Raw genomic sequence first — 8808 nt, 5'->3', positions numbered from 1 at the left:
CACTTTGGATAAAAGCGTCTGCTAAATAAATAAATGTAAATGTAAACTATTTGTCCATCGCGGTGGAATGGCTGCTTCCAGACACCTATTTTAAAAATAGCTTAATTTAATCTAAAATTGGGTGATGTAATTTAAATGACAACTCTGTCTCAAGAGTAAGATGTATTCCATTGATTATGCTCTGGGACTGTGTGCAGTTCCAGCCAACACAACAGTTCAGGACCATGAACATAACATGGGACACATCACCTTATTTTACCATGAGGATGTTGTGGTGCTTACTGAAAGGGTTAACTAGTCTGTATTCTTTTTTTCCTCTATTTTGCCCTGTCTGCATATCCGCTCAGCTGCCTCAGTGTGAATGGCACGGAGCTCATTACTCGAGTGTAGCTAATAGGACTTGACTTCCCTAATGCCCGGACAGGCCATGCTGACTAAAGAAGTGAAAACTTCATTGTTGCCGCCCGTCTGCTGTAGCAGGTGCCCGATTGTCAGCGCAGGAGTATCCCCCTCCTGCGCTTACTGTGGGGCAGGGCGGCCCCGAGAGGGAGTGTGCTGTGCGGGTCAACGCAGGGCGGATCACCCAACCCTCTCACCTCTGACTAAATATCCAATGGGACCAGAACGGACACCGGAGACTGAAGTCAAGAGAATAAAACCCAAGTTCAACTGCTGCCTGCCTTGAACCAATTACAGCAGCTATTAGCTATCATCTGTTATAGATGATCTATTAGTTATCCATGAATGACAGTACTGACGTGTTAATTTATTCCTGGAAAATAATATTGAACTGTACTAGGTTTAAACTGGATGTGAAGTTTCCTTTTTTTCTAATTCAGCAAATGATGTGAAAACAACCTAACATTTGATTTACACATTTTTGGCATTTTCTATGTTTCAGTTTTTTTTCAGACTGAACCCACACTGGCATATTGGGAGGGCTGATCATTCACTGTGTGTGTTTCTCCTGCATGGATTGTGTTCAGTATAACACTGGCGTTCTGCGTAAATGCATACTGTGTAATTGAAAAGTTCGTCTGGTCAGTGCTCTGTTTGAGTGTAGAGGAACCATCATCACACCCCTCTGGTATATTTTGGCTGAGGTAGCACCACATTGGACTGTGATTGACAGGGGGTTTGATTAGTTCTAATTGTCTTGGTATGTGCTTGATTTTCTGTTTGCATGTAAAGTCCAAATAAACGTTAGAAGTTCATTAAGTGCATCAGAAAGGTAATTGATGATGAGCATTAGCTCATGGCAGGCTATTTGTCCACCTTCTCTGGATCAGAAAAGTCTTTTTTATCATTTCACTTTCCATGAGTAATTAGGTTAATAATCATTAGATTCATTCATTGTCAAGATCTATTAGAATATAAATCAAATGGAATCTGGAGTTTTTTCTTAACTCAATGCAGTCAGACAAAAGCGAAGAGCAATGGCTACAGAACATTGCTGGAATTTGCAATTAATGAGCATAAATGTAACTGAGATACAGTATGCCTGCTTTGCTACTAAGTCTGCTGTAGATTCTGATTTGAATGGCCAATAGAGGGAATGATGTCTGTATTTCACAGGCAGCACAGTGTCATACAGACAGGTACCTTGACAACCACATACAGTAAGTTTTATCTGAAGGCTTCGGTGTTTTTTGGTGTTTGACTGCATGCATGGGTTAAAATGATGCACCGTAGCTGATCAAAGGGACTCCAGGTAGAATCTGATCAGCAGCACACCGTGTGATTTCCCTGTCTGGCAGACACTGGGCTATGGCAGGATGCAGACACCCTTCTGTGGAGGACTGATTTAAGGCATCAGTGATTGGCACAGCTGTGAAACTCTGGATCCTATTAAACTTTAAGAGGAACTTTATCAGATCCTTATGAGCCTCATCTCATTGCCCGTTTTTAGCCTCCATGTATATTCATATTGTGCCACATGCCTATGTCTGAGACACCTGACAACCTGTTGATGTCAGGTGTCTCAAATCATTAACATAAAACTTCTGTTTCAATGATAAGTGGCTCATTGGTTTAAAAAATGACAAAGGCTTGAAAATGTGGGTTAGTGTACTGTTCTTGTCATGCTGAGATAGTTGTTATGTTATGACACTTTATTGAATTAAATATGTTAATTATCATTTCATATTTACATTAATGTCATATAAAAATTAGTAGGGTTGGGGTCAATTTATGGTGAAATTAATGGGAGCATTTATGAATTAGTTCATTAATCCAATCCTGAATTGGAGTTTTAAGAATCTTCAAGCATTGTTGGAACTGAACCAGGATTTAGACTGTTCAAATTGGAATTGAATTGATGGAATTTATAAGGAAAAGAAATTGAATTTTGTGCAACTGACCTAAACCCCTGAACCCTAGTATACTGTACCGTTTATTTTGAGATTCATTGTGCATTTTCCAACCCCACTGAATTCTCAGACAATGCATTCCCATGTACTGTAACAAGAGGTCAATGTCAATATTGTTGTTTAGAACTTGGTCAAGGTGGTGTTTTGAAGCTTTCACCCTGATTCCTGTCTAAAGAATAAAGGTGAAGAGGCTTGGATGGGGATGAGGTGTGGAGATTATTAACGGTTCCTCAAGTCCGACTCCAGGCTCAGAATTTACTTTCTTCAGGAAACCGAAACGACTGCCAAGAGAAACACTCTCGTCCGTTCCAGTGAATGCAGATTTTCCCTCATCAGCCTTCAGGAGTTCTGTAAACACAGCTGAAAAATGGCATTCTGCCTCACGCTATCTGCTCACCCTGCACATACAGTACTCCTTCAGTGATTTTAGTGATTTGCATCACATTTGAAATGTACGGCTGATATCTAGGTCAGACTGCTCACCATCTTAGTTTCTGTGAAATATTAATGCAACGTGTTTAACCCCTGACAATTTCCTGCAGGGCATTCTGTTTAATATTAAATGAACTTGGAATTCTGTAAAAAAAAAAAAAAAAAAAAAAAAGTTTGAAATAAGAGTTTACGGATTTGAATGAACACTGAGCAAGCAGTTGCATGAGCCTGTTTTCAATGCTATAGCTATTTCTTTCCGTCTCACACTAGATTTATTTATTTTTTTTTTTTTTTGGAAGGTGGAAAGTCTCATCCTTGAATAACTCCATGCTGTGTGCACCTTAGGTAATTCCAGAACTAATGCAAAACATCAGCTGTACAGCTGCACTTGGTTCAATGTCTGCCATATGGGTCCAACAGGGAGCCTCCTGTCTTTTATGTTTTATCATCTAGCAGATTAATAGTTTTCCCCATATGTTTGAGAATTTTTTCCATACCAGTCTTCAGTCATGAAATCAGCTGTCCCACATTTCATTGACAATGGCAGCCTGGATTGAATGATCATTTATTACAGATGTGTGTACCTTAAAGGTGCCAGATCTTGCACTGTATATTTTTGTGAGTTGAGGTTAAAATTGTCCATAGGATCATTACAGGATTACATTGCACTAATTTATACAGTGTGGCTTACGTTTATTTATTTGGTGAGCACACTTCTCAATTCCATTCGATAGGGTTAGGCAATTAGCTGCACAGATATTTAATTAGTTCTATCCTTGAAATATAACGCCATCGCGGGAAGAATTACTATGATCAGAGTAAATGATGTCACGATTTACGTAGCTTACAATTTTATATATCATCCATTTATACGCCCAAGAGTACCATAGTAGTACCCAACTACTGGATTAAACCAACAACCTTTTGGGTTACGAGACCCGTTCTTTAAACAATGCTGTCCCATTTGCTTAGTAAATCTTATGTGGAGTGGTTTACAATCTTTACATCTTATACGATGCAATTTAGCGCTGGCATCGCACTTCAGCGCCGCATTTTATTTTTCACATTTTATCTCATATAGACCGAACTGTCCACTTTGACAAAATGTGGGAGAACGGACGTTTCCAGCCAAAATACACTGAGATAGCTGCCTTCATGACTGTCATGCATGTTCTATAGTTTAAACAAGACCATCAGTGTCAGCAGTGTGTTAGGCTTAGAGATGCTGAAGAGAAAGGTCTAATAAACACAGACCGAGGAGAAAATGATGGATGGCATGTTGTCTCCATCAAAGCTGGATGTGAACAGCAGACACACCTTCTAATGCTTCCGCCATCATTTGTCACATGGTTTGCTTTGATTATCTGATTTCTCTAGTAAGAGCTCCCCTCTTGTACCACTTTCAGGGTGAATTTTGTAAAACTTGTACTGTATGCTGGGACAGCTGGGGAGAAAAACTGACTTTTCACATTTGAATACCTGGAGAGATCGTCACCTGTTTGAGGACTCCAGACAGAGGAATATTCCATTGGTCCTATGCACATGATCTCTATTACATTCTGCTAGAAATGCGCAATTAATGGTTTAGTTAATTTGGATGCTTAACAGAGATTGCAACATCTTACAGAATGCAAAATGCATAACATTATTATTTATTGGTTATTTTTGACATTGGCAGTTAGTAGTCACTCATTGCTTCTGAAATCCTGACCTGAACTGCAACGAGTGAAAATATTAAAAATGTTTGATATCTACACATAACACCAAAGATTCACAGAAGGGAAGTTGTCATCTGCTTAGGATATGATGCACCAGACTTGGGTGATAAAGTGAGGTTCAATTTCATATGTGCACATGCCAAATTCCTTCAAGAATGGTGGTAAACTCGAAAGGGCAATTAACAGACCAGAATCAGGGCCACAAGCGTAGCGTGTCCACTGGTCTTAAGTGTGAGAGTTAACAGGACGGCTTCCAGACAATGTGTAGCCTAGGTAATCCCAACACAAAGCCCTTCCATTACAGTGTTGTCTACAGTTCGATTTAGCTCCGTATAATCTAGTAATCCTGTTAGGACTTCACTGCAAGAATTTCATTAAACCAGGAGATGGTTCCGAGGAACAGAATAAACTACAGAACTATGTCTCTGAAAGCACTAAGGTTTTCTTCTTATTCATTAAGTATACAGTCAGTTTTCAGAAAGTAAAATTTGAGAGAAACAGAGGACCAGGTCAAGATGACCATGCTCATGATATCCAACCAGGAGCCAAACAGTCTGAGTGGAGTTAAGAGAACTTAAAACATGAAAAGTGAAACTTATTTAGTTATCAATAAATACAAAATTAAATAATAAATATCAATAAACATTTAGTTATAATCAATAAATGTAGTCATTGAAGTGAAATATTTTGAGTAAAAAAGTTGTGTAGTTTAGCTGAGTGTTCTGATGCTGGTTGACTAGGTGAGGTAAGTGGCGTTTTCTACAGATGAAAAATTCTTTCTTCAGTGTTACGAAACTCTTAAGACTGATGAAGGAGGCCTCACATCATGAAAGCAAATCTGAACAGGAAAGGCACCAGAGCACAAGTTATCACAGCTCTTACATAAATCATTAACCTTTTATAAGAATTAAATCATCCTGGATGGATGTTTCTCAAATGCAGATTGAAGTGTAGAGCGCAGGTGGAGAATGGAGCAGCAGACATACTAATTAATGCTGAACGTTGCTAGATAGGTAATTAGTTACATTTTAACTACTGATTTCCTCAAATATGAAGTTTTAAAGTAACCCCCTAACAAACTTATTATTGTGGAACTTCACTACAATGTCAATTACATGTGAATTTACAAAGGTATAGAATTAACTACAAGCAAAAAGTACATAAGCATATTAAAATGTACCCATGTGTTGGATGAGGAGTTATACCTTGCCCCTCTCTCCAACAGGTCTCTCCCCTGGGCTCTGAAACAAACCCTCAGCCTGCCCAGATGAACACCAAAAACCCCTCTCCTCGATTTTCAGCACTCCTGACACACATGTCACTCCCTTCCTCTCAAAGGGGATGTCTCACTTACATCATTCCTATCATGTCCTTGCCAATTCCTAGCAGCTTTTTTTGTTGTGTCCCTTCTATCAGTTCCCACAATTCTCTACGTCTGCACTGGAGATAGCGGCCCCTCAGTTCCTCTACATACCGCAGAGTGTCAAACTCAGTATCAAAAGTTAGTACTGGATGTTTCTTTTTCTTCCTATGTCCTCGCTCACTTCTCTGGACTACTTTTTCAATCAGGATATGTTTCACAGGATATGTATGCACAGACCCTAAAAGTTATTGAATCGCCAAAAACAACAGATGTTTTGAATTTATTTGTTTAAATAAATGTGAAAAAAAATCAACTGACAGCACGGTGCTCCAGGAAATCAGGCCAATATCCCTCTCCTGTGTGTATGTTGGTGATAGGTGTGCCCCTCGGTTCCCGTAGAGGAAATGACTAGTCTCAGAATGTGCTGGATGTGACAGCCACTTTAGCACACAAAACAATATATCTGCTAGAAGGACTTCACCCCACAGTCTTCGTATCCATGAGAAACTGCCTGGTCTATTCCTGGCTGTCTCTCTATATCTCTCAGACTCATTTCCTCACTTTTTCCAAAATTTCCATGATTCATCAAATTAATCCTGTTTTCCCTCCTGCTCCAAATATAATGCACTCATGTTTTTACTCAAATTTAGGCTAGGAATACATCACCCAAATCCCTCTATCATTAAACAAAGGAACAAAATTGTACAATGTACTTTATTTTATGTAAAAATCAGTTGTTTAGAAAGCACTATTATATATACAACATTATTTTAATGCTCTTCTCTGACATCACAACCACTAGCATGCATCCATGTATTATCCTTTTTGATCGCAGTCAAAAGGACAAAAAGTGATTTTTGCCTCCAATAACTGTAAGGATCCCTGATAATCACTTGCATTATTATTATTCTTATTATTATTATTATTATTTTATTTTATTTTTTTTATCATAATTCACCACATATCACCACCACCTTATCATCATGTCTGTTTTCTGTCTGCAAAAAGCAGATGGAAATGCTGTTTTCTGGTTGTGAAAGAAGGATTGAATTTGCTTCCACTGCATTTCAATCTACGCTGAAAGGCCTCTTGTAAGGATAATTAAAAACCCAGCATGGCAATGCTGAGCAGGGTATGCAGCAATGCACAGCAACAATAAAGGTTATTCTTTAGTCTCTGGGTTAGCCATTTGCAACCAGGCCCAAAACTGCACTTAATCATTAAAAACGTGTTATCACTCACCCAGAAAGCAGGCTTTAGTGTTGAGGTTTTGGCTGCAAGGTGGCTCCACAGTAGCCCAGTTCTGAACCAGATGACAAGAACACACTACTGGTCTTTTGCTACAGTTATCCCTGCAATGTTCCCATCAAAGCAGTGGGGCCTTAAGGAAAACAGTACAAAAATTCCCTCTCTTAAAACGATCTTCTAATCTGCTTCTGGGATCTAAAACAATACAAGGGAATGTCCTCTTTCAGGGTGACCTGCTTGTAACTGATCCGTGACCTGAAAGTTTGCGTTTCTCCTCCAAGATCTTAATTCAAGTTTGATGGAGGGAAACTCTGTCCAGCACATGGAAAGCTATAGGTCACCTTTATAACGAACACCCCACAGCTAGAAAAAAAAAACTAATCCTTTGTAAAAGGATTTCAAATTACACTCCTCTGATTTTTTTTCAGCCTGAGAAAGTTATTACCTTTTTACTGCCCTGTAAGCAGAGAAGGGGAATAAGGAACTATATGTGCTTTTTGTAGCCCACCCTCCCCCTCCCGGAAATGACTTTGTTGTAGGCTTAGGCTTAATGACATTGTGTCATTTTATACACGTTCCAAACCCTATTACAGCAGCCTAGGCTTACATTCCAGTTGGTTTACACTTTCAACAAAGTCACATGTATTTTTTTCCTGAAAGTCCATCTGTGGTAAAGGGGGTCAAAAATCCATAATGATCTCTTCTGTTGAGCCATACAGGAATCATGTGTCCCCATTCTGCTCCAGTCTGGTTGAGCCATACAGCGCACTGTGCTCCTTTTTAAATCTCCAGCACAAATATGATCTGACCTAAAACAACTCAGAAGTGGCCGTAGTAGGGGTGCTACTACATTCGTGTGTCACATGAGGCATGATTTATCTTCCCATTCAGGAGGGAGATTTACTGGGCAAAATTAATATTTCACTCCAGGAAAACCATAAAGGATAAAAGGGAGAGAAATATGGCTTGCAATCTGGTTTTCATTACTGGCATTTATCCAGGGTGACTTACATCAATGATACATCAAAAACTGTTACAGCAAAATTCACGCCAATATCTTAGTTGCATGCCTAATTTCTATACTGAACAATAATTTCATTTTTGTTGACATGGGTGGAACATTATTCTGCACAGGAGTAACACACTTGTATTTTATATGTGGTAATATATTTTGTATTGGGGATATACAGTATTTGTGTTTTTTTGATTGTTTGACCTCACAGGGAGGATTGCTACATGTGAGAAATGGCAACAAGAACTCCACTACCAAAGCCCGCTCAAAGCCCCCTCTCCAGCGACTTTCCAAGCCAGGTCTGCAGTGGCATTTACCGGCTCCTACCGGATCTGCAGCCGCCTGCTGGGGGGGGGGGGGGGGTGACCCTGCCGTGTTTTCATTGTGACGACCCGGCGCCCGTCCTGTTTAGACTCTACGCAGTGATATGTTTTGGGTTTGCGAATGCTGGCTGCTCCGCTCCGGGCATCAGGGGCTGATTACGGACAAGCTTTCGGGGCGGGGAGGACATGCGACGGGTTGTCTGTTTGTGTTTCCACCTCTCAGAATGAGGAAACCCAAATCTACAATTACACTCTCCAGCTACGACCCGCCCCTTCACTATTCAGAGATTACTGTAGATGCGTCAACATATTTTGGGTGAATCATTTCATGCCAATTTGTGGA

This window comes from Megalops cyprinoides, chromosome 11 (assembly GCF_013368585.1).
Source record: "Megalops cyprinoides isolate fMegCyp1 chromosome 11, fMegCyp1.pri, whole genome shotgun sequence".
NCBI lineage: Eukaryota > Metazoa > Chordata > Actinopteri > Elopiformes > Megalopidae > Megalops > Megalops cyprinoides.
Note: the sequence above shows the minus strand (reverse complement) of the source record.